Below are 23415 nucleotides of genomic sequence, written 5' to 3'. Positions count from 1 at the left end.
TGGCTCCTCGAGGCCGAGCAATACCTTGAGGAGGGATTCTTCGGCAACTACAAAGGCGGTGGTGCCGATTCGGTCTACTGCATTGGGGAAACCTGCCCCTCGGCCTTTTGTATCTTCATCATAGAGGAGCTCGGGTAGACCCCAAATCTTTGTAAAAATATCATCGCGTTCGGCCAACATATAGGTCAGGACTTTCCCTTCGATGGAAGTTCCATCAGATGTCGGTGCCCCGGACACCTGGATAAGGGTCAATAACTACTGGATTGCTTGGTCCCTTCTTCAATCGATTCTCTTGCTGATGACGTCAAGGCCTTCAATGCTGAGGGTGGTGCCTTCCAAGTCCAGGCTCGTATGATTCTATACTTCGGATAAGTGATGACCTCTTTATATTTTTCCTTTGTTATCAATCTCATTATTTGTTACTAATCTTCTCTTCCTTTTTTGTTTTATATAACTCACCCATTATGTAGACCATTTTGCCGAGGCGATGTGCAAAGCTCGACGCATTTCAAAAGAAGCTAAAGAGAAGGCTGACCAGGCTAGTAGAAGGATGGATGACATCCAACTAACAAAGCTCCAAGATGAGGAGGAGGCCAGGTCGCTGAGGGAGAAATTGAAGCGACTTGAGTTCGAGCTTTCTAAAGCTTGGGCTGAATCAGAAGCTCGACTATTGGTTAAGAAGAAAAAATTCGAGGAGAAGTTGGAGGCTGCAAGACTGCCACAGTCGAGACCTTCAAATCCTCAATCAAACTCTGTGACATCAAAGTGGAGTATGGTGTGGCCTCGTATACGCAGAGGGCCACCGACCTTAAAGAAAAGATCAAGAAGATGGCTCCCGATTTTGACCTCAGTCTGCTAGAGTTGGATGATGAGGAGGAGAGGTTGGTGAGGGTGGAGATGAAGGCCCGCAAGTTGAGGATCTTTTCAGTCTGAAACAAGAAGATCGGATGGCTGAGGAAGCGGTCCGAGCTCCACCTCCACCTGTCATCATCCTATATGATCGTGTTGAGGCCGACGAACCTCGTGCTCCAAAGGGAGCTTAAATTTTTTTTTTCTTTCTTTCTCTTTTTTTTTGTATCTTAGCTCAGGCATGTCTGAGCTTAATATTTGGTCAGTTCATTTTGGCAACCTCTGCATATATCGAGGTATTTTGTATTGGGCTGACGATCTTGTAAAGAAAATTTTACTTTTAATGAAAGTACTCTTTTTCCTTCTTCAATTTGTTGCCTGTTGAGTTAGGGATTCGATAAATAGCACAGATTACGCTCTAATCGTAGATCATCTTCTTGACGACGAGGAGTAGGAAGTGATTATTTTTAAATGGCAACTGTCGTAGTTCAGCGAGATGAAGGTTAGAGTGTGATTGCTTGATCCTCGACTGTGGTTATACGGGGTATATACCAGTCCTCGATCATGACCATGGACTGCATAAAGATTTGCACGGAGAACATGTCTCACTCCTCAACCGTAGCTGAAGATCGCATGTTTGATGAGTTGGATAGAGAACACATTTCGCTCTTTGGCCGTAGTCGAGGATCGTGTGTTTGACAGTTGGATGGAGAACACGTTCCGCTCCTCGACCGTAGTCGAGGATCGCATGTTTGGCAAGTTGGATGGAGAATATGTTCAGCTCCTCAGCCGTAGCCGGATCATATGTTTGGTGAGTTGAATGAAGAACACGTTTCGTTCCTCGATCGAAGCCAAGGATCGCATATTTTTGGAGATCTATATGGTAAATATGGAAAACATATTCCATATTTCGTCGTGGATGAGGTGCATATTTTTCAAAAAAATATATAGTTTAATAAAATAAAAGAAGTAATTTATTATTCGATTTAATAACAATGAAACCTATAATTCAAGGGTGGTAGATATGTAGATTGTTGGTATTTCAAGTTCTTGGGATCGGAGTTTTGTTCAATCGGCTAAGTTGATAAACTCCTGATCAAACTATCTCGACAATATGGTAAGGGCCCTCCCAATTTGGTGCAAGCTTTGATCGTTCTGTTAGACAAGAAACCTCAGCTCAACGAAGAACTAGCTATCCTGCCAAGAAGGACTTTTCTTTAACTTGGGTGTTGTAATACTGGACTATCCTTTATTGATAATTAGCCATCCGCACAAGTGTCCACTCTCGAGTTTCCTCCAGCATATCTAAATTCATTCTTAATCCAAAAGAGTTACTATCTAGATCAAATTCTTTCACATGCAATGTGGGTAAGCCGATCTCCAGTGGTATAACAACTTCAGTGTCGAAGGCTAGCTTGAAAAAGTTTCTCCTATTGAAAGTCACTGAGTCGTTCGATATGCCCAGAGCACATGGTATAGCTCTTCGACCTATAATTCTTTTGCTTGGCCGAGCCTATCTTTCAATTCATGCAGTAAGATTTTGTTCGTCACCTCAGCTTCTTCATTGCTCTGAGGATGAGCTACTAAGATCAGCCTGTAGTTGATGTCCAAGCCATTGTAGAACTCTTTGAAATTTGGATTATCAAACTATCATCCATTGTCGATGATAATTGCTCGTGGTAATTCAAATTGATAGATGATCAACTTCCACACAAAGTCACATACTTTGGCCAAGGTGATAGTCGCTAGTGCTTCCGCTTCTACTCACTTGGTGAAATAGTCGATCGTAACGAGAAGAATTTCTTCTGTACCGCTACCATTGGAAATGTTCAAAGATATCCATCCCTCATTGAGCAAATGGTCATGGGGTTGTGATCGGAGCCAGAGGGCTTGAAGGTCTGTGCTAAATGTTTGAAGTCCTCTGACACTGGTTGTACTTATTTACCAAGTCGGCAGCATTCTTCTGCATGGTCGGCTAATAGTACTCCTGTCGTAGCACCTTATGAGCGAGAACCTTGTCCCCCAAGTGATTACCGTAGATTTCTTTATGGACTTCTTGTAGAGCGTACTCAGCTTCTGACGAGCGAAGGCAACGGAGTAGAGGTAAAGTGAAAGACCTCTTATACAATCTTCCATCATAGATGAGGTATGAGGGGTGAGGTATCTCAACTTCTTAGCTTCATCTCGATCAGTAGGCAACGTCCCATCTTGCAGATAACATAAGATGGGATCTATCCAACTTGGCTTGAGATCAGTTTGCATCACTTCAAGCTCCTCAATACTCGATTTTTCAAGAGTTTCAAGATATGAGATCTTTTTAGGTCGGCTATACCTAAGTTGCTAATTTTGAAAGTAGATCGGCCCGTATATTCTCTATCCTCGATATCTATAGGATATTCATAGTAATAAAATTGAAGACAAGATCTTTGACTTTTTGTATGTACTTCATAATATTCGGCTCTCGAGCTTCATATTCTTCCTGCACCTGACCAACAATGAGCTGTGAGTCCTATGAACTCTAAGGTGTTTCACCCCAGGTCTTTTGCCATCCTTAGCCCAGTCATCAATGCTTCGTATTTGGCTTCATTGTTGGAAACGGGAAACTCAAAGTGCAAGACGTATTCTGCAACCACTCCATCTGAGCTGATTAAAATCAACCTAGCTCCCAAGCCTATAGTATTCAAGGAGCCATCTACATGAAAAACCCAACATTCACCAGTCAACGAAGCTGCTTCTTCAGCATTCTGCTCCTCATTCGGGATAGTGCATTCCAGGAGAAAATTGACTAATGCCTGAGCTTTGATGGATGTCCATGATAAGTATTTAATATGAAACTCACCTAGCTCGATGGCCCACTTGGCTAATCATCCTGAGGTCTCCGACGATGGAGTATCAATCTGATGGGCTGATCAGTGAGGATGGCAATGGTATGAGCTTAGAAGTATGGCTGCAATTTCTTAGATGATATCATGAGAGCAAAGGCCACCTTCTCAAGTCTTGTGTACTGATCTCGATGTCATAGAGCACGCGGCTAAATAGTAGATCAGCCTTCGCACCTTGACTTCCTGACGGATGAGGATGGAGCTAATGGTGGAGGGAAAATAGCAAGGTATAAGTACAATACTTATCTAGGTTTTGACTTGTGAGGAGTAGAGATGAGTCAAGTATTTGTTTAAGTCATCAAATGCAATTTGATGCTTCTCCGATCATTGAATTTTTCTGTTGACTTAAGGAAACTTCACAATCGAGAATGCAAAAAAATAGAGACTAATGAGATGAGAAGGGGAAAATAGCAAGGTATAAGTACAATACTTATCTAGGTTTTGACTTGTGAGGAGTAGAGATGAGTCAAGGTATTTGTTTAAGTCATCAAATGCAATTTGATGCTTCTCCGATCATTGAAATTTCTTTGCTGTTTGAGAGCTTTAAAGGAAGACTTCATTCGATCAATCTTGAGAGGAATCTGTTCAAAATAGCAATCCTCCCAGTTAGATACTGCATTTCTTTAACCATCTTCGACGCTTCATCTCCTGAAGAACTTGAATTTTTTTTGAATTTATCTCGATTCCCCATTGTGACACCATGAAGTCGAGGAATTTTTTGGAGGTGACACCAAACATGCACTTGTTAAAGTTTAGCTTCATTCGAAATCGTCATAGTACTATAAATGACTTTTCAAGATCGGTAATGTGATGCTCGATAACTCAGCTTTTGATCAGCATGTCATCGACATATATTCATATTTCTGCCGATCTGCTCTTTAAAGATTTTATTAATGAACCATTGATAAGTCGCCCCCGCATTCTTATGGCCGAATAGCATGATCCTGTGGCAAAAAAGATCTCGATTAGTAACAAAAGAGGTTTTCTCCTCATCCTCGGGGGCCATCCAAATTTGATTATATCTGATGAATGCATCCATAAATGATAAGAGTTGATGTCCCGAAGTCGCATCCACCAGCTGATCAAGTGGGGCAAGGGATAACTATCCTTTGATCACGCCTTGTTGAGATCAGTGTAGTCAATGCATGTGTGCCACTTTCCATTGGCTTTAGGGATGAGGACAACATTGGCTAACCATTCCAGATAATACACTTCTCACATGAACCCCACTTTCAAGAGTTTGTCCACCTCTTCCTGTATGGCCCTCTATCGGTCAGGGGCAAAATTGTGTTTCTTTTGCCTGATCAGACGATACTTTAGATCTATATTGAGCTGATGCACCATACCTCTGGATCTATGTCAAACATATCTGAGGCCGTCCAAGCGAATATGTCAGTATTGGCCCATAGAAAAGAGATGAGGTGTTGACGATCCTCTTCACATAAATTCGAACCGACTTGCACCATTTTATTCGGATCTTCGCCAATGGATACTGATATTAGGTCCTCCATAGGATGCTCCCTTTGTTCGATTTTTTCATCTCAAACATCTAACTCATCTGTTAACTGTTTCGCAGGTGTTGCTCCTTGAGGGTCGTCATATAGCACTTCTTTACGAGCTGCTATTTTTCAGAGCTCATTGACTCCATGCGGGGTAGGAAACTTCACCATTAAATGATAGGTCGACACTATAGCTTGAAGTATATTGAGTCCAGGCTGGTCTAGGATAATATTATACACGAACAGACTTTTTATCACCAAGTAATTTATTCATACAACTACCTGTTTTGGAGCTCATCCGGCTATAGTGGTCATAGGGATGGTTCCTTCCACGGGACCATAGTACTTGAGAACCAATCAGAGGAGTGATCTTTTCATCAACAACTCAAAGTTTAAGTTTATATGAACAAAAATATTATAGAACAAGACATCAACTAAACTTTCATTATCAACTAAGATCCGATGTACATCGTAGTTAGCAATATTTAAAGAGACAACAACAGAATCATCATGGAGATACTTTATTCCATCTAAGTCGGCTTCAAAGAAAGTGACCTCATCGTCGATCTTCATCTTTTTCGCCTCCTTATTGTCAACTCGGCCTAGATCTGAGGTGCGCTAATCGAGCTACCCCTTAGAGATCATATGGATCTCTCCTGCAATTGGTTGGTCTCTATGGAGGTTTTTCTATCGAGCAGGCTCATCACGTTGATTCCTCAAGATATGACATTCGTCAATATATTGATGGAGATGCCCACGTCGAATTAGTGCCTTAATTTCCTCCTTGAGCTGCCAGCATTCTTCTATGTCATGCCCGTGGTCACGGTGGTATCTATAGTACTTCCTCGAATCTCTCATATGTGCCGGGGTGACCATCTTCTTCAGATAGGGTAGTTTTTCTTACCTCTCTATCTCCATGAGAATCCGAACTCGGGGGGTACTGAGCAAAGTGAAGTAATGGAACCTCCTCGGAGGAGACCTAGATCGGCGAGGTGGTGTAGGAGATCTAGGTCGGCTACTCCGAGGTGGGATCTGAGAATGACGAGGCTTAGGTTCTGGACGTCGGTGCTGTACTCGTCGGGAGTTTTTTTTTTCTCTTGACCAGAACTCTGATGTGACGTCCGGCCAAAGTTCTCTCCTTACTGGACCCAAGCTTCATCGGTCTGGGCTTAATTCTTAGCCCGCTCCAATATTTTAGGACAGTCTTCTAGATAATTCAAATTGAGTGAGTAAAGGAGATCATTCTACTGGAGTCCAGCCTTAAACACAGTCATTGCATGGACTGATCCAAATTCTGCACCTCCAAAGTTGCAGCATTGAATCAACTTATGTAGTCTCGCAAAGATTCATTCTCCTTCTGCTTGATGCTGATGAGAAAGTTCGAATTACGCCACCATCGTGATTGCTAACGAAGTGTGCAATGAAGAATCGACTCAATTGATGGAATGAATCCATAGAGTCTGGTTGTAGATTAGAGTACAGTGACGAGCTGCCTTCTTCAGAGTTGACAAAAAAGCTCGACAGAGAGTTGCATCACTGGCTCTTTGTAGAAGCATCAAAGTCTGAAAATTCTTCAGATGGTCCACTGGATCGGCAATTCCATCATAAAGCTCCATCTGAGGCATCTTGAGTCGAGGTGGAAGGGACTCGTCCATTATCCTCTGAGTGAAGGGTGGGTCAACGTTGAATCCCAGATCATCCTCTAGCTGTTTTGGCATCCGAAGTGCATCTAACTGTTATTGCATTTCTCGGAGCTTTTCTTCCATCTCGTCATCCCTGGTTTATCAATGATGAGGAGAAGCATGACCCAGAGTAGAATCTCTTCTAGAAGTAGGGGTGGGAGATCTTCTAGGATGGTAACGGAGAAGATTGGGAGGTCGGTTATGACGACTAGCCCATGCTCTTGGGCTACGAGGAAGCCGATTCGCCAATCTTCTCTTACTGGCTGTGAATCTTCTAGAGCAGGGGATGGCTCTGTGTTTTGTTACATCTCCCTCACCACAACCAAAAGTGCTTGCACTTGTTGGACATGGTTGTTATACTGATCGTGGGAGACTGCGGTGCCACTGGTGCCGTTGATACCACTGGTACCACTAGTGCTATTGGTGGAGGATTCTCTTGTGTCGGTAGTGGTGATGCATTGGTCGGCTGACATTATTGATCCATCGAACATTGGAGCATTATAATGCATTTGATGCTTCTCGCACATCCTCATGGTGATCGGTGTTGAACTCCCTCTCCTTCGAAATAGGACCTCAGGACTAGTCTTAAAATAGAACTTCGAAACTAGTCGAAGAGGGCTCTTTCTCTAGCACCAAATATTGCTGTCGATCTCCCCGTCTGAGGTTGGACGCCAAGGTGAGTGTAGCCGAGGTGGAACCACCACTAGACTTTCGTTCGAATACCTGCAAAACAAGCCCACACCGGGATGGTGTTCTCCGCATTGATCCTCTAACGCTTAAGTTAGGAGATTGGAGAATAAGGAGAGGAAAGAGCGAGAAGTCAATTACGTACCTTAGAGGGTCATGGAGCCTTTAATTTATAGGAGAGGAGTTTGAGACATATCCATCTCAGAGTCCTAGTGATTTTCAGATTTGTCATATGGATAGATTCAGAGGATGACTTTTCTTTTTATGGGAGATTTAATCGTGGAGAAATCCTACCTTATCTGAACTTTCCCAATTGGGAGGAAGGATGGATCTGTTAGTGGAAGGAATAGATCGGCCATAGCCGATTTAGTAGATCGTTTAGACCGAGGAACCGAAGTCTGTGGAGTGGATACTTGTCCTCTTGCTTGTCGAAGTAGGTCGGCGAAATGAAGTAGGTCGTCCTTCAAGATGAAATGGGATTAGATTGAGGAATAGAAATTGCTGCCGACTCGATAAGTCATATTAGGCAATCACCACGTCTCCAGTAGCTCGACTGTGACTATCTCGATGGTGATGAGATTATTTGGGTCGAGATCGAGGTATGGATCTACAACATCGTATATTACAACATTCAAAAATATATTGAATAGGATAGATAGTCTCCACATTATTTTTCCAACATCATTATTAGATGGAAAGAAAAAAATATTTGAAAGTTCTAGGTTTAATAGGGGTCACAATCTTGGTTTGAACCCATTCACTCGATCCAAAAAAACCCAAACTCATATGGTTTGTGTTTTGGATATGGGTCAGCTAACCCTGGCCAACCAAGTCGTTGGAATGCGTTCGAGTTCATGTAAATTATAAAGACTCCTCGATACGGTCAGTTCATGGCATTTACCAAAAAAAACAATTAAAACATAATATACAAACTACATGGAACGTGCCTTTTTGCGCCCTCAAAAGAAAAATGACTTAAAATTTTATTTATCTTATAATTTTGTAGCCCAAGAATCTTAACTCTCCGTTGCTTACATGAGTATTGAAATTACACGTAAAAAAACCCCAAGTGGACATTAAAAAGAATAAAAAAACAAACATTGTGGCCAATGCAGTACCCATGTCCATGTTGCATGCGACATGCGCTGCACATGCCGGACAACAAGGAGTAGGATTGAAATCGATTCGAATACGAATCGGATACTATCATATTTATATTTATATTTAAATATAAATATAAATTCAAATATTATTCAGATATAAAAATTTTTAACTATATTTATTAATTTTAAATAGATACAGATACAATTTAGATATTAAAAATATAGATATAATTATAAATATTATTTAGATAATTAAATTTTATAATTATAAAATTAAAAATATATTAAATAGATAATAAATTAAATTAATAATATATTTATTGATTATATATATATTTTAAAAATTAATAAATATTATATAAAATTATATGTATATTCAAATATTTATATACAATTTAAATAATTATCTATTTATATTTATATTTATTTTTTAAATAAATATAAATATTAATAAAATTTTTAAATTTTTATATATATTTATATTAATTCGGATACGAAAATAATTCATACCATTTTCATCCCTGATACGGAGTCTTTTCACAACGATCCCCGCCTGCCTCTCCGAGTATCTTGTGCACTGTTTCTGGTGCTGCAAGGACAAAGTTTGCGACCCCGGTTCCCAAAGCGGACGTTTTGGAACTTTGGATTAGTTCACGATCATAAGGATCTCTCGTCTTTTTAAGTAGCTTCACCTTATGCGGAGCCCAGTCTCTAAACCGGTACGTTCCTACAGGGTCGTTGTTGTCTTGCTTGAATTTGAGTATTATTTCCTTAACAAACGTGTTTTTTTTTTTTTTTTTTTCTTTTGGTAAACCGAGGAGCCAGAGGCTGTACATTTAAAAGGCTTAGAAGGGTACAACAAGATATAGGTAATTACATAGTGTGGGAAGAGGCAAAAACTCTCCAGCAGATAAACAAGCAGGAGGTCGGACCAACAAAAATATGAAATATGGAAACAAACAAGACCTGTAATGAGATATGAATAGATCCAACAGAAGTATGAAATGGAGCCAAAACAAGTCCTGTAATGATATATGAACAGTAGTCCTTTAAAAGCAAAGTAGTTGATGATCCAGAAATTTGAATTTGTTGATAATAGTATCGTAGCGTGTAAATCTTTGTTAGTTCAAAATAAGTACCATAGTCTTCCTCCTTGAGCAGCAATATAAAACAACAGCAGTAGCTTAACATACGATCAATGATATAAGCTTGCTGAGCTTGCAATATGAATAAGTTGAGATACAAATCCAATTTGAAGATCAATACCCATGATAGACTTATATTGAACTCTGCTGGTATCTAACTGTGAGGTGCTTTGATGACCCAACGGCAGCATTTGAAGAGAGAAACAACCCAATGGAAATAATAGGTATATACTAGAATAATGCTCTTCTATAAGTGATATATAGAACTCATATCCTGGATACAGTTGGGGAGACAAACCAAAACCAAACAATGAGTAGTGACATGATCTCCCAATACCCCTGCAACTCATGATTTGATTGACCTGTATAGAAGAAATGTACAGCAGTTGACATACAATAGTAATTAAGAGGGACTTGGCCTGTGAACTTAGCTTCTCCTGCGCATTTAGAGAACAAAGCTCGCTGAATTTGTTCAATACAGATAGTCTTACTATAAAATTTTTTTTCATAATTTTTGCGATGAAATAAAAAATTTTATTGTAATTTTTATGATAAAAAAATGATGGTAAAAAAATAATTTATCATAATTTTTACGATGAAAAAAAAAAAATTCATCGCTAAAAAAATTAAAAAAATAAAATTTACAATGAAAAAAATTATTTGTAGTGATGAAAATTCTTTTCGTCGTAATTTTAGTGACGAAATAAAAAATTTTATCGCAATATGTAGTGAAAATTTAAATATTTTAGGATCGTTGAAATTTTTTAATTATTTTTTATGATGAAATTAATATTTCATCATTAAATTAAATTATGGATGAAATAAAATATTTTTTTACCATGAAAGCACCTGTTTAAATATAAATTTTTATCAGATCAAACATATTTTATATAAAAATATATGAACATAATAAAAATATTTAAATTCCAAATAACAATAAGTTTCATAACTATCATTGTCATATATAAAAATATGAGTTCATGCACCATTTAAAATTAAAAAAACTACAAATTATGTATCATCAGAGTCATTGGCCTCATTCCCTCCTCCAGGCATCGATCTCTGACCCAATGTGTGTCACAATGGCTGTGCAGAGGTGGCATCATGCTGCTGTAGAGGTACTAACTCGGAAGCATCAATATCGAGCCGTTGCACCATCGCAGCCACTATCCTCTCGAGCGTTAGACTACGATTCATCTAATAAGTAATTTAATCATGCATCATGCTCATCGATATTCTAACTACCTCTAGCATCGAGGCATCATCGGATCGGTCGGACGACGAACTACGAGATTTTTTTGATCATATGCTATGCCCAGATCTTAGCAGCCACCCGAGAACGGCATCCAAAATCGCATCATCCATCATCAAACAAATAGGCTGTGATCCAGCATCGCTGTCAGATCTAACCTCCCTCGTCGTCTGCTCTCTTAATTGTAATATTTTTTTCTTCACAATAGACCAAATAACACCATAAATTTATTTTAAAGCCCTTAAAAGCATTCAAAATGTAGTACCATATTTACATGATGCTGCCAAGTCTGTTAGGTTTTCGTGCAAGTGCGGCTAAGTCATCATTGATACAGTTAGGATTGTCTATACGTAACTGAGTTACCTATAATTAAAAGAATAATAAGCAGGTTAAGTTTGACAAAATAAATACTATATAAACGAATCTTTAAATCATGGTGAACATTAACATAGCTTATCTATTTGTCAAACCATAATGCGAATTGATTCCTATGTCGGCCGCTGCTAATGTAGGATTGATTCATCTGAGCTCACTTGCGTGCTCACTGAAGTGATACAGTAATAACATGTATATTTTAATTTAGAGTCTATGAGTATGTACATTCATGCATATATCAATATAACAAAAATTAAATGTGTATACTCACATCATATACGCTTCTACCTCCTCGCAATTGTTTAGCACATACCAATGCATATTGTTAGTTTCTTGTGGTGTTAATATTCGAAAATCTTTCTTACCATATGGTCGAGTAACATTGGAGAACATGGATAATCCATCGGTTAGAATATCGTCAGCATCGATATTTCATTGTGGCCTCATAAATTTGATTTTCACTCTTCAAAGGTACATAGAGCAGAATGTCAGATATTTATTCATAATGTGTGCCTCCGCTATTGAACGTTCGGGCCATGCTTTGTTAGCGACGATACTCTTGTATTCTCGCATCTCCCTATCCAATAAATTATCAATTGATATACATACATAATAAGTTTTACAATAATGAATAATAAATTTTATAATATCATATAATTACCTTTCAATTTGGTACATCCATCTTATATGTACTGGCCCACCCAGTCTAGCCTTATATGGAAGATGAACTGAAAGATGCACCATGATATCAAAGAAAGCGGGAGAAAATATCATCTCGAGCTTACAGAGAGTAATGATAATCTTCTTCTCTAATATGTTAATCTAACATCGCCTCAACGTCTTCGCACATAAGTCTCAAAAATAAGTTTTCAAATCAAGTAATGCATCACACACATTATCTGGCAACAATCCACACAAACCAACTGAGAGCATATATTATAGAAGTACATGACAATCATGACTTTTCATCCTGATGATCTTCCCATCTTTCGGCTTGATGCATTGTTTCAAGTTTGAGACATATCCATTAGGAAACCTCACTGATCTCAAATATGTGAGAAATTCATTTCTCTCTCTTCGGTTCAGTACATAACACGCCAATGACTTCACCAGCCTATCCCCCTATCAAATCAAATATAATTCTTTTCTAATCCATATATCCTCCAAGTCAAGACGAGCCTTCACGGTATCCTTCATTCTTCCTTCGATATTGAGGATGACATAAAATACATTATCAAATATATTCTTTTCAATGTGCATAATGTCAAGATTGTGTCAAAGAAGAAATATTTTTCAATATGAAAGATCAAACAACTTGCTCCTTTTTCTTTAATTTTCAATACTTGTTCGCACACCTACTTGACAGGCCGAACCCTTACCAAATATGATATCCTATGGGTCGGATAGCTGATTTAAAATATTATCCGTAGACCAGAACCTTGGTTGGGCATGTCGTTCATGCTTGCCGTTGAACTTAAGACTTCTCCATCTATGATCATCCGGCAAGAAACATCGATAGTCGGTGAAACAAATCTTTCCACAAAAACAGTCTGATGTAATATCATCATTATAAGTTGGGCATGCTTTATACCCTTTTGTACACCATCCAGAAATATCGTCATATGCAGAAAAATCATTAACTGTCCAAAGCAATGCCGCATGCATGCGAAAGATGTCTCTTGCGATATGATCATATGTTTCACACCCTTCTTCCCACAAGTATGGCAACTCTTCGATCAACGGTTCTAAAAATATATCTATGTCTCTTCCAAGGGCACAGAGATCTGGGATCAACAAAACCAGCAGATTAAAAAGTGATTTCATGCACTGTCAAGACAGTAAATTATAAGGAAACACCATAACAGGCCACATACTGTATGTAGTGCTAAGATTATCATATGGATTAAATCCATCTATTGCCAATCCTGGCCTGATATTTTGTGAATCAGCTGCAAACCATGGATATTCATGATTAAAATATTTTTATACATCTCCATTTGATGGATGTCAAATGACATCATCGTTGATGTTGTTTTCCTCCTTATGCCATCGCATGTCACAAGTAGTATATCTTGACATGAACAATCGACGCAATCATGGCGTAATCAAAAAGTACTACAAAATCTTGCATGATATATTTTTTTTTTTATCCTTACCATAACTTTCTTTCCATCTACTTGAATGACAAATTGGACATGCTTGTAGATCTTTTTTGTCCTTTCAAAATAGAACATAATCATTCGGACATACATGTATCTTTTCATAGCGTAGGCCCAAGTCATTGACTCCCAACTCGAGTCCTTTCCATAATTTTTTGACTTCGTAATGACTTGACGGAAGTAACTCTCCCTCAGGCAGTAGGTCCTTCAAAAATTTGAGCAACCAATTAAACGAGTTGTTTGACCACTTATCCAGTATCTTCATATGTAATAACTTTATTACAGTAGACAACAGAGAGTACTTCTTACAATTAGGATAAACATCACTTTGCACATCTCTTAATAGACGCTCAAATCTATCATTCACAGGCATATTACTGTCCTCTCAGCTTCTTGTCTGAGAATGGGATGCTGGTATTCTGATCCCGCTTCCACATTTACTTTATAACTCTGGATGGAGATCCTCCAGAATTTTTCTATCTTCTGCACCAAGGTTTGCCTTTCACAACTGGATAATCCACCTACTGACGACGCATTTGTAGGACTTCTGGGCAACATGCTCGAGCTAGTTGGTAAATCTTCACCATGACAAGTCCATCTCTTGTAAGTCACATCTATATCGTATTTATATAAATGATTTTGAATGTCTGATAGAGTACACCAAAATAGATTCCTACATTGACGGTATGGACAACGAGCTTTTCTATCTTTTCTAGTGTGATTGGATGCCACATTCATAAAAGATGTCACACCCGCAATATACTCGGGATAGAATCTATCGCGTAATGATATCCAACTACGATCCATGCCTACATGTTTATGATACAAACTATACAGTCAATCTTACGTAATAATAGTTGACTAACATCTTATATCCCTTACCTATAGGGTGATGGCCCTATCCCATTCAGAAATGCAAGAATTTAATATTGCCATACATGTCTTCTACACCAAAAAAATTTTAACAGCATTTCGGCGAAGTTCCCCAGATATACAAACACTAAAATTATGCTATGTATCCAAAGAATATGACCGAAAATATCGATAAAATTCTCTGATGTAGAAGCACATGGTATGTAATATAAAATTCACTCAAGTGCCCAAACTGTCCACAAGGATAATTCGAAGATAGTGTGTACAACACCAATATTTTTTTCTATTAAAAGATAAATATTGGTTCATGCACGCTATCCTCGAATGAAAATTCTAAGATTTATAAATTTGTTATGCTATGATTAATATATTATTACTGTTGGTGCAAAAATCCACTTGCGCTGGAGAAGCTGGAGTCGAGGGAGTCCGGTCGCCGCCGGGACCTGCAAAGGAAGTCTAAACCGGAGGTGGGGTTGCTCCGGCAAGACCCTCCGATGCTCAAGTTAGTTCTCTGCCTCAACAAGAATGGAGTGCTTGAACAGAAATTTTAGCAGAGTTTTTAGGCAAAAATGAGAGCTTATAGGATAACGTATCTGGGGTTCTCCTTTTATAGACGGAGGGGGCAACAAATTGATAGCGACGCCTGTAACCGTCTGGTAGTGAGCCGCCCAGAGTCAGGAAGAATTTATTGCGGAGGGTAGTGGGGTGGATTCGTGGCCATTACCGGGGCGCACCACGTGGAGTCGACCACGAGAAGTGGAGCGGCGTCCGTTGTCGCGACTTGCCAGAGGATAGGAGAATTGCGCGGTATCCGTCGCAGGAAGTGGAGCAGGATCGTGGCCATTATTGCGGCCTGCCAAGGAGAGATGGAATCCGTCGCAAGAGGTGGAGCAGGGTCGTGGAATGCTGGAGCCACGTGGGATCTGCCGTAGGGAGTGGGGCAGAGTCGTGGAGTGATGGAGCTGCATGGGATCTGCCGCAGGGAATGGAGCAGAATCGCGGCTGTTACTGCAGCGCGCCAGGGGGCGGAGGTCTGTCGGTTGAAGTCCGGCTGGAGTGTCTGGCAAGAGGAGCTCGGAATCCGGCTTTCACAGGGGTTCGGACGGAGTCTTCCTTTAGTCACAGTCGAGGATGGAGCCCGGCTCCCGTAGGAGTCCGGGCGGAATCTTCCTGTAGTTAGGTGCGAAGTCCGGCTCCCGTAGGAGTCCGGATGGGGCTTACCGGCAGTTGAAGTTGACGACGGAGTCCGGCTCCCGTAGGAGTCCGGGCGGAGTCCTCCTTACGGTTGAAGTCGTGGGTGGAGCCCGACTCCCGTAGGAGTTCGGGCGGAGTCTCCCTTGGAGTCATGGATGGAGCCCGGCTCCTGTAGGAGTCTGGGCGGAGTCTTCCTTGGCGTCGTGGATGGAGCCCGACTCCCGTAGGAGTCCGGGCGGAGTCTTCCTGCAATTAAGGTTAGGTGCGAAGTCCGGCTCCCGTAGGAGTCCGGACGGAGCTTACCGGCAGTTGAAGTTGGCGACGGAGCCCGTCTCCCATAGGAGTCCGGACAGAGTCCTCCTTGCGGTTGAAGTCGTGGGTGGAGTCCGGCTCCTGTAGGAGTCTAGGTGGAGTCTCCCTTGGAGTCGTGGACGGAGCCCGACTCCCGTAGGAGTCCGGACGGAGTCTTCCTTGGCATCGTGGACGAAGCCCGACTCCCGTAGGAGTCTGGGCGGAGTCTTCCTGCAATTAAGGTTAGGTGCGAAGTCCGGCTCCCGTAGGAGTCCGGACGGGGCTTACCGGCAGTTGAAGTTGGCAACGGAGCCCGGCTCCCGTAGGAGTCCGGGCGGAGTCCTCCTTGCGGTTGAAGTCGTGGGTGGAGCCCGGTTCCCATAGGAGTCCGGGCGGAGTCTCCCTTGGAGTCGTGGATGGAGCACGGCTCCCGTAGGAGTCTGGACGGAGTCTTCCTTGGCATCGTGGACGAAGCCCGGCTCCCGTAGGAGTCCGGACGGAGTCTTCCTGCAATTAAGGTTAGGTGCGAAGTCCAGCTCCCGTAGGAGTCCGGACGGGGCTTACCGGCAGTTGAAGTTGGCGACGGAGCCCGGCTCCCGTAGGAGTCCGGGCGGAGTCCTCCTTGCGGTTGAAGTCGTGGGTGGAGCCTGGCTCCCGTAGGAGTCCGGACGGAGTCTCCCTTGGAGTCGTGGACGGAGCCCGACTCCCGTAGGAGTCCGGGCGGAGTCTTCCTTAGCATCGTGGACGGAGCCCGGCTTCCGTAGGAGTCCGGGCGGAGGGCGGAGTCTTCCTTGGCGTCGTGGACGGAGCCCGGCTCCCATAGGAGTCCGGGCGGAGTCTTCCTGCAATTAAGGTTAGGTGCGAAGTCCGGCTCCCGTAGGAGTCCGGACGGGGCTTACCGGCAGTTGAAGTTGGCGACGGAGCCCAGCTCCCGTAGGAGTTCGGGCGGAGTCCTCCTTATGGTTGAAGTCGTGGGTGGAGCCCGGCTCCCGTAGGAGTCCGGGCGGAGTCTCCCTTGGAGTCGTGGATGGAGCCCGGCTCTCGTAGGAGTCCGGGCGGAGTCTTCCTTGACGTCCTGGACGGAGCCCGGCTCCCGTAGGAGTCCGGGCGGAGTCTTCCTTGGCATCGTGGATGGAGCCCGGCTCCTGTAGGAGTCCGGGCGGAGTCATCCTGTAATTAAGGTTAGGTGCGAAGTCCGGCTCCCGTAGGAGTCCGGACGGGGCTTACCGGCAGTTGAAGTTGGCGACGGAGCCTGGCTCCCGTAGGAGTCCGGACGGAGTCCTCCTTGCGGTTGAAGTCGTGGGTGGAGCCCGGCTCCCGTAGGAGTCCGGGCGGAGTCTCCCTTGGAGTCGTGGACGGAGCTCGGCTCCCGTAGGAGTCCGGGTGGAGTCTTCCTGCAATTAAGGTTAGGTGCGAAGTCTGGCTCCCATAGGAGTCCGGACGGGGCTTACCGACAGTTGAAGTTGGCGACGGAGCCCGGCTCCCGTAGGAGTCCGGGCGGAGTTTTCCTTGCGATTGAAGTCGTGGTGGAGTCTGGCTCCCGTAGGAGTCCGGACGAAGTCTCCTTGGAGTCGTGGATGGAGCACGGCTCTCGTAGGAGTCCAGACGAAGTCCGTCTGCAGTCGTTGGAGTCGAGGACGGAGTCCGACTCCCGTAGGAATCCGGGCGGAGTGATGGGAGTCCACCAACGCAGTCGAAAGTCGGAAGAGACTTGCGAGGGCCAATTCTGCCAAGAACTTCGGTCGAGGGTATTTTATACCCAACACCAGTCCCCCCACTTCCGAGTTTGAATTTTGAATGAAGAAAGTTCAGAGAGGTTGTCGCAGCCGAAGTTCCCTCCCTGACGTCCCGGCGCAACCGCCCTCGGATATGTCGGTATTTAATGCGCGCATGCCAGAGCCCTTTTTTCGATTAGGGTGATCCGAAGAGTCTTTTTGGAACTCCCACTGAGATGTGATCCCAAGCATCGTGCCGTGAAAATTTGCGAACAGTCAATCCTCGATAGCGGCGAGTGGACACGCGGGACACGTGGGAAGCACCGGTTGGTCTAGGGATACCCGCCACCATAATTGCGCTAAGATCCGCTGCCTATTTAAACCCCCTACCCTTCCTTCGGGGCTTTACTCCGCCTAAAAGACGGCACCTTTCTTTCGTCTGAGAACCTAGCTACTCAGCCACTCCCTCGGCGCCCCTGCCAACTCCGAGCATCCTCCGCATCGGTCTTTGCCGTCTCTCTGCCATCCTCAGCCCCCGATTCCTCTTTAAGGGGCTTCCCCGCCAGGTCCTCCACCCCAGAGGCCATCCTCAAGAGGATGCCAAGGGCTTGGAGGAAGGCAAGAAGGAGAACAGCGGTCTGTGAGTTCTCCATCATCGAGCGGCCGCTGAAGGTCCCCGTCGCTTCAAAGGGGGTTTGAGGAAGAATTCCTTCAACAACAGAGGTTTAATGACGGAGACCACGGTAAAGGCGTTCTGCCTGAGAATTTCAGAGTAGCAAGATGGGGTGACACCGGTCAGGAGGGCAGACCATCGTCGCAAGCTATGGCAGGATCCTTGATGTCGTCGGGGCCGAGGGACCAGAAGCGGTCTGCGTCGACGATGGGGCAGTAAAACTTGTTGCGGAGACGGTGGAAGTAATGCATACCGACCTTGTCGGAACACATTGGACGGTGGTTGTCGCGGAGCGTTTGGTGATAGCGCATATCTCTGGCGCCGCGTGCCTCCGGGGTGACTCCGATTCTTTTTGAAACATGTCTTCGTTACCGCTGCCATTGCCCTGACTGCCCCCTGGAATCTATCCCATCCTTTTCTCTCTGGGGTTGGGATTTCGGAGGTGGAGCGAAACAAGATGGGCGAGAGCCGATAGGTCTGCCACACGCACTGGAAAACGCAGCTGGGAAGGACAGGAATGGGAAGAGAAGTTTGTAGCTTGAAGCGGCCTCCGGTGTATCCTTTCCAAGCCGTGTTTCGAGCCTTGTAATAATGTATTCTTTTTGGCCCTCCGGGTCTTGTAACGTACATCTTGTTAGTTGAAAAATGAGAAGGAGATTTGTTACTCGTGAATTGTTGTCTGCCGACTTCCTTCCCTTTCTCATCTTTTCTTCTTCTTTCTTCTCCCTTTTCTTCTTTTCTTTTTTTTTTTTTTTTGACGTTGCCCTTAGGTCATCGGTGGCTCTTTTATTCATGTTGAATTATCGTTTGTCGAGCTCCTTTTCATTTTTGCGTCGCTCGAAGATACTCGGTTGCCATCATATCGACCCATCCTTTCCGCCAGTGGCCGCAGACTCGCCTGGGGGCCATTCGGGCTTGGTGTCCCCCCTCAGGGCTTGAGCTCGGAGGTCTGAGCTTCTGTCACCCCGAGGAAGTTGTCCTATCTTGGATTTGCGTAGAAAGCTTTCTTGAAAGCTGGGATTCCTGATGAGGGCCCCAATCCTTGCCGCGACAGGGTTCTCCGCACCTTGGATGCTGTTTGTTTTTCCAATCGTCGCTGATGTGGCCCATCGCTTCCTTTTTCTTTTTCGCCTGGAATTTTTCCTCCGCTCTCAGCGAGGCTACGGAGTTCGTTCCCGTAGGTGAAGTCGGGGTGAAGTTCGGCTCCCGTGGGAGTCCGGACGAAGATTACCAGCCGTTGAAGTTGGTGAGGAGCCCGGCTCCCGTAGGGGTCTGGGCGGAGTGGAGTCCTCCCTGTGATTGGAGTTGCGGACGGAGCCCGGCTCCCGTAGGAGTCTGGGTGGCGTCTTCCTGAATTAAAGTAAGGTGCGAAGTCCGGCTCCCGTAGGAGTCCGGACGGGGTTTATCATTAGTCGAAGTTGGCGACGGAGCCTGGCTCTCGTAGGAGTCCGGGCGGAACTTACCATCGGTTGAAGTTGGTGACGGAGTCCGGCTCCCGTGGAGTCCGGACGGAGTCCTCCTTGCGGTAGAAGTCGCGGACGGAGCCCGGCTCCGTAGGAGTCCGGGCCTTCGATTTTGCTCAAGCTAGGGCGAGGTTTTTCTCCCGTCCTTAGTAGGGCTGTGGGGGTGCATGTGGGCGTTGCAGGGCCTCTCCTCCCATCCGGTCTAAATGGAACCGGGCCTTCGACTTTGCTCAAGTTAGGGCGAGGTTTTCCTCCTGTCCCTAACAGGGCTGTGGGGGCACATATGGGCGTTGCAGGGCCTCTCCCCCCATCCGGTCTAAATGGAACCGGGCCTTCGACTTTGCTCAAGTTAGGGCGAGATTTTCTCATATCCCTAACAGGGCTGTGGGGGCGCATATGGGCGTTGCAGGGCCTCTCCCCCATCCGATCTAAATGGAACCGGGCCTTCGACTTTGCTCAAGTTAGGGCGAGATTTTCTCCTGTCCCTAATAGGGCTGTGGGGGTGCATATGGGCATTGCAGGGCCTCTCCCCCCATCCAGTCTAAATGGAACCGGGCCTTCGACTTTGTCGGGATGAGGTTTCCCTTTAGTTTCTGATACAGTTTGTTTGAATTGTCCAAAGACATACAGGTATGCAACTTTCGATTAAATTGAAGTTATTGGTAGTACATCCGTAAGTTTTTCGAGCTCCATGGTTGCGGGAGGTCGGCTCCTCCGAGTTCTTAAGATAATAAGCTCCGGGCCGGACTACTTCTTTGACTTCATACGGTCCTTCCCAGTTTGGGGCGAGTTTCCCCCGATCCTGAGGTTGCGAGACAGCGGCTCGTCGAAGCACTAGATCTCCTGCTCTAAAGTTTTGTTCTTGACCCGGGTGTTGTAATATCGAGCGACTTTTGTCTGTAGGCTGCCATTCGAACCTGAGCTATCTCCCGTCTTTCTTCCAGCAGGTCGAGATTGGCTCTAAGACTTTGCGAATTTTGATGTTCGTCGAATGCCACGACTCGTGCCGACGGGAGTTTAAGCTCGATTGGGATGACGGCTTCCGTACCGAAGGCTAAAGCAAAGGGGGTCTCCCCCGTAGGTAGCCTCTGGGTAGTTCGATACGCCCACAACACATGATAAAGTTCGTCCGCCCAAGTTCCTTCACTTTTTCGAGCCTTGTCTTAATCCCCTGCAAAAGGGTTCGATTAGTCACCTCAGCTTCGCCATTCGCCTGGGGATGGGCTACTGATGTGAAGTTGTGGGAGATGTTCAGATCTTCACAGAATTCGAGAATTTTGCTCCCGCGAATTGCCGTCCATTATCAGTGATTAGGGTTCTAGGCAGACCGAACCTACACACGATCGACTTCCAGACGAAATCTTGCACTTTTGCTTCTGTGATTTTCGCTAATGGTTCGGCTTCAACCCATTTGGTGAAGTAGTCGATCGCTACAAGGAGAACTTCCTTTGCCCAGACGCCAGGGGAAAGGGGCCGAGAATGTCCATCCCCCATTGTGCAAAAGGCCATGGGGCACTCAAGGGTGTGAGCTCGGTGGCGGGCTGTCTCTGGACGTTGGCGTATCTCTGGCATCGATCACACTTTTTGACATATTCAATCGAATCATGATGCATTGTTGGCCAGTAATATCCCTGGCGGAGCAACTTGTGGGATAAAGATCTAGCCCCAAATGGTTTCCGCAAATTCTTCATGTACTTCCCACAAGGCGTAGTCAGCTTCCGAGGGTCGGAGAATTTTAAGAGGGGCAAGGAGTATGATCTCTTGTACAACTTGCCCTCATAAAGGATGTACCGGGAGGCCTGATTTGGAGCTTTCGAGCTTCTTTCGCATCCTGGGGAGAACTCCATCTCTGAGATAGATTATCAGTGGGTCGACCCAGCTGGGCTCGTGGTCAATCTCCATCACGGGCCGCGATTCTTCTGTACTCGGGTGCTTTAGAACTTCAAAGAGAAGCCTTGGGGCAATTCGGCCGGAGCCGACATCGCCAGCTTGGAGAGAAGGTCAGCCCTGGTATTTTCCAACCTTGGAATCTGTCTAATGTTGAAGCTGCTAAAGGCGGGAGTGAGCTCCTTTACCTTCTCAAGGTATTTGGCCATATTGTCCTCCGTGCTTCGTAACTCCCGCTGACTTGTCCCACCACTAGTTGAGAGTCGCTGTGCACCCGGAGCTGATCTATTCCCAGCTCTTTGGCGATCCTTAGTCCTGCGATCAGAGCTTCGTATTCTGCTCCATTATTTGTTGCGGAGAACTCGAAACGCAGAGCGTATTCCGCGATGACTCCCTCCGGACTGACCAAGATCAGGCCTGCACCTGCGCCCGACATGTTGGAAGATCCGTCCACATAGAGGGCCCAAAAGCGATCAGAGGGATCGGCCTCTTCTTCGGGGAGTTCGGTTGGGACTTCAGGTCGTCAATTTGCTTTGTTCAGGTTCAGCTTCCTCTGGGATGGTACACTCTACTATGAAATCTGCCAGTATTTGGGCCTTCACCGCTGGCCTGGGTCGATAGTTGATGTCGAATTCGTGAGCTCGATCGCCCATTTTGCCATCCTCCGGAGGTGTCCGCCTGGTGCAAAACCGCCTTGATTGGTTGATTGGTGAGTAGCGTCACGGTATGCCCTTGAAAGTAGGGTCGGAGCCTCCGGCTGCAATCAATAAGGCGTAAGTCAGTTTTTTTAATTTGGTGTACCTGGTCTCGGCGTCCCTCAATGGCGGCTAACGTAGTAGATTGGCCGCTGGACTTTCGCTTCCTCTTTGACAAGAACGGCCGCGAGGGCCATGGGAGAGACCGCCAGGTATAAAAATAGCTCCTCCCCAGGCTCAGGCTTTGCTAACAGCGGGGGTGAGCCAAGGTAGCTCCTCAATTCTTCGAACGCCTGTTGGCACTCGGAGGTCCAACAGAAGTTCTTCGACTGCTTGAGGGTTTGAAAGAAGGCAAGCACCGTTCGGCCGACCTTGCGACGAAGGATTAAGGGCCGCTATCCTCCCCATGAGGCTGAACCTCTTTTATCGACTTTGGGGGCCATCTCCTGGATGGCGTGAATTTTCTCTGGATTGGCCTCGATCCCGCGCCCTGATACCATGAAGCCCAGGAACTTTCCTGAGTTACTCCGAAAGCGCATTTAGTTGGGTTCAGCTTCATTCTATATTTTCGGAGAGCGTCGAAGGTCTCCTCGAGGTCGGCGACATGATCTCTGGAAGACTTGCTTTTTACGAGCATATCGTCCACGTAGACCTTCATGTTGCGGCCGATCTGCTCCTTGAAGATTTTGTTCACCAACCGTTGGTAGGTTGCGCCCGCATTCTTGAGGCCGAAAGGCATGACCCTGTAACAGTAAAGGCCACGATTAGTGATGAAGGCTGTCTTTTCTTCATCTTCCGACGCCATTCTAATTTGATTATAGCCGGAGAACGCGTCCATGAAGGTGAGGAGCTCGTGGCCCAAGGTCGCATCCACCAGTTGATCGATTCTGGAAGGGGGTAGCTGTCCTTCGGACAGGCCTTATTCAGCTTTTTGAAGTCTATGCACATCCTCCACTTGCCGTTTGCTTTTTTGACCAGGACAACGTTGGAA

Source organism: Elaeis guineensis, chromosome 11, assembly GCF_000442705.2.
Source record: "Elaeis guineensis isolate ETL-2024a chromosome 11, EG11, whole genome shotgun sequence".
Classification (NCBI taxonomy): domain Eukaryota; kingdom Viridiplantae; phylum Streptophyta; class Magnoliopsida; order Arecales; family Arecaceae; genus Elaeis; species Elaeis guineensis.
The sequence above is the reverse complement of the archived record's forward strand: the minus strand, read 5'-3'. Positions refer to the sequence as shown.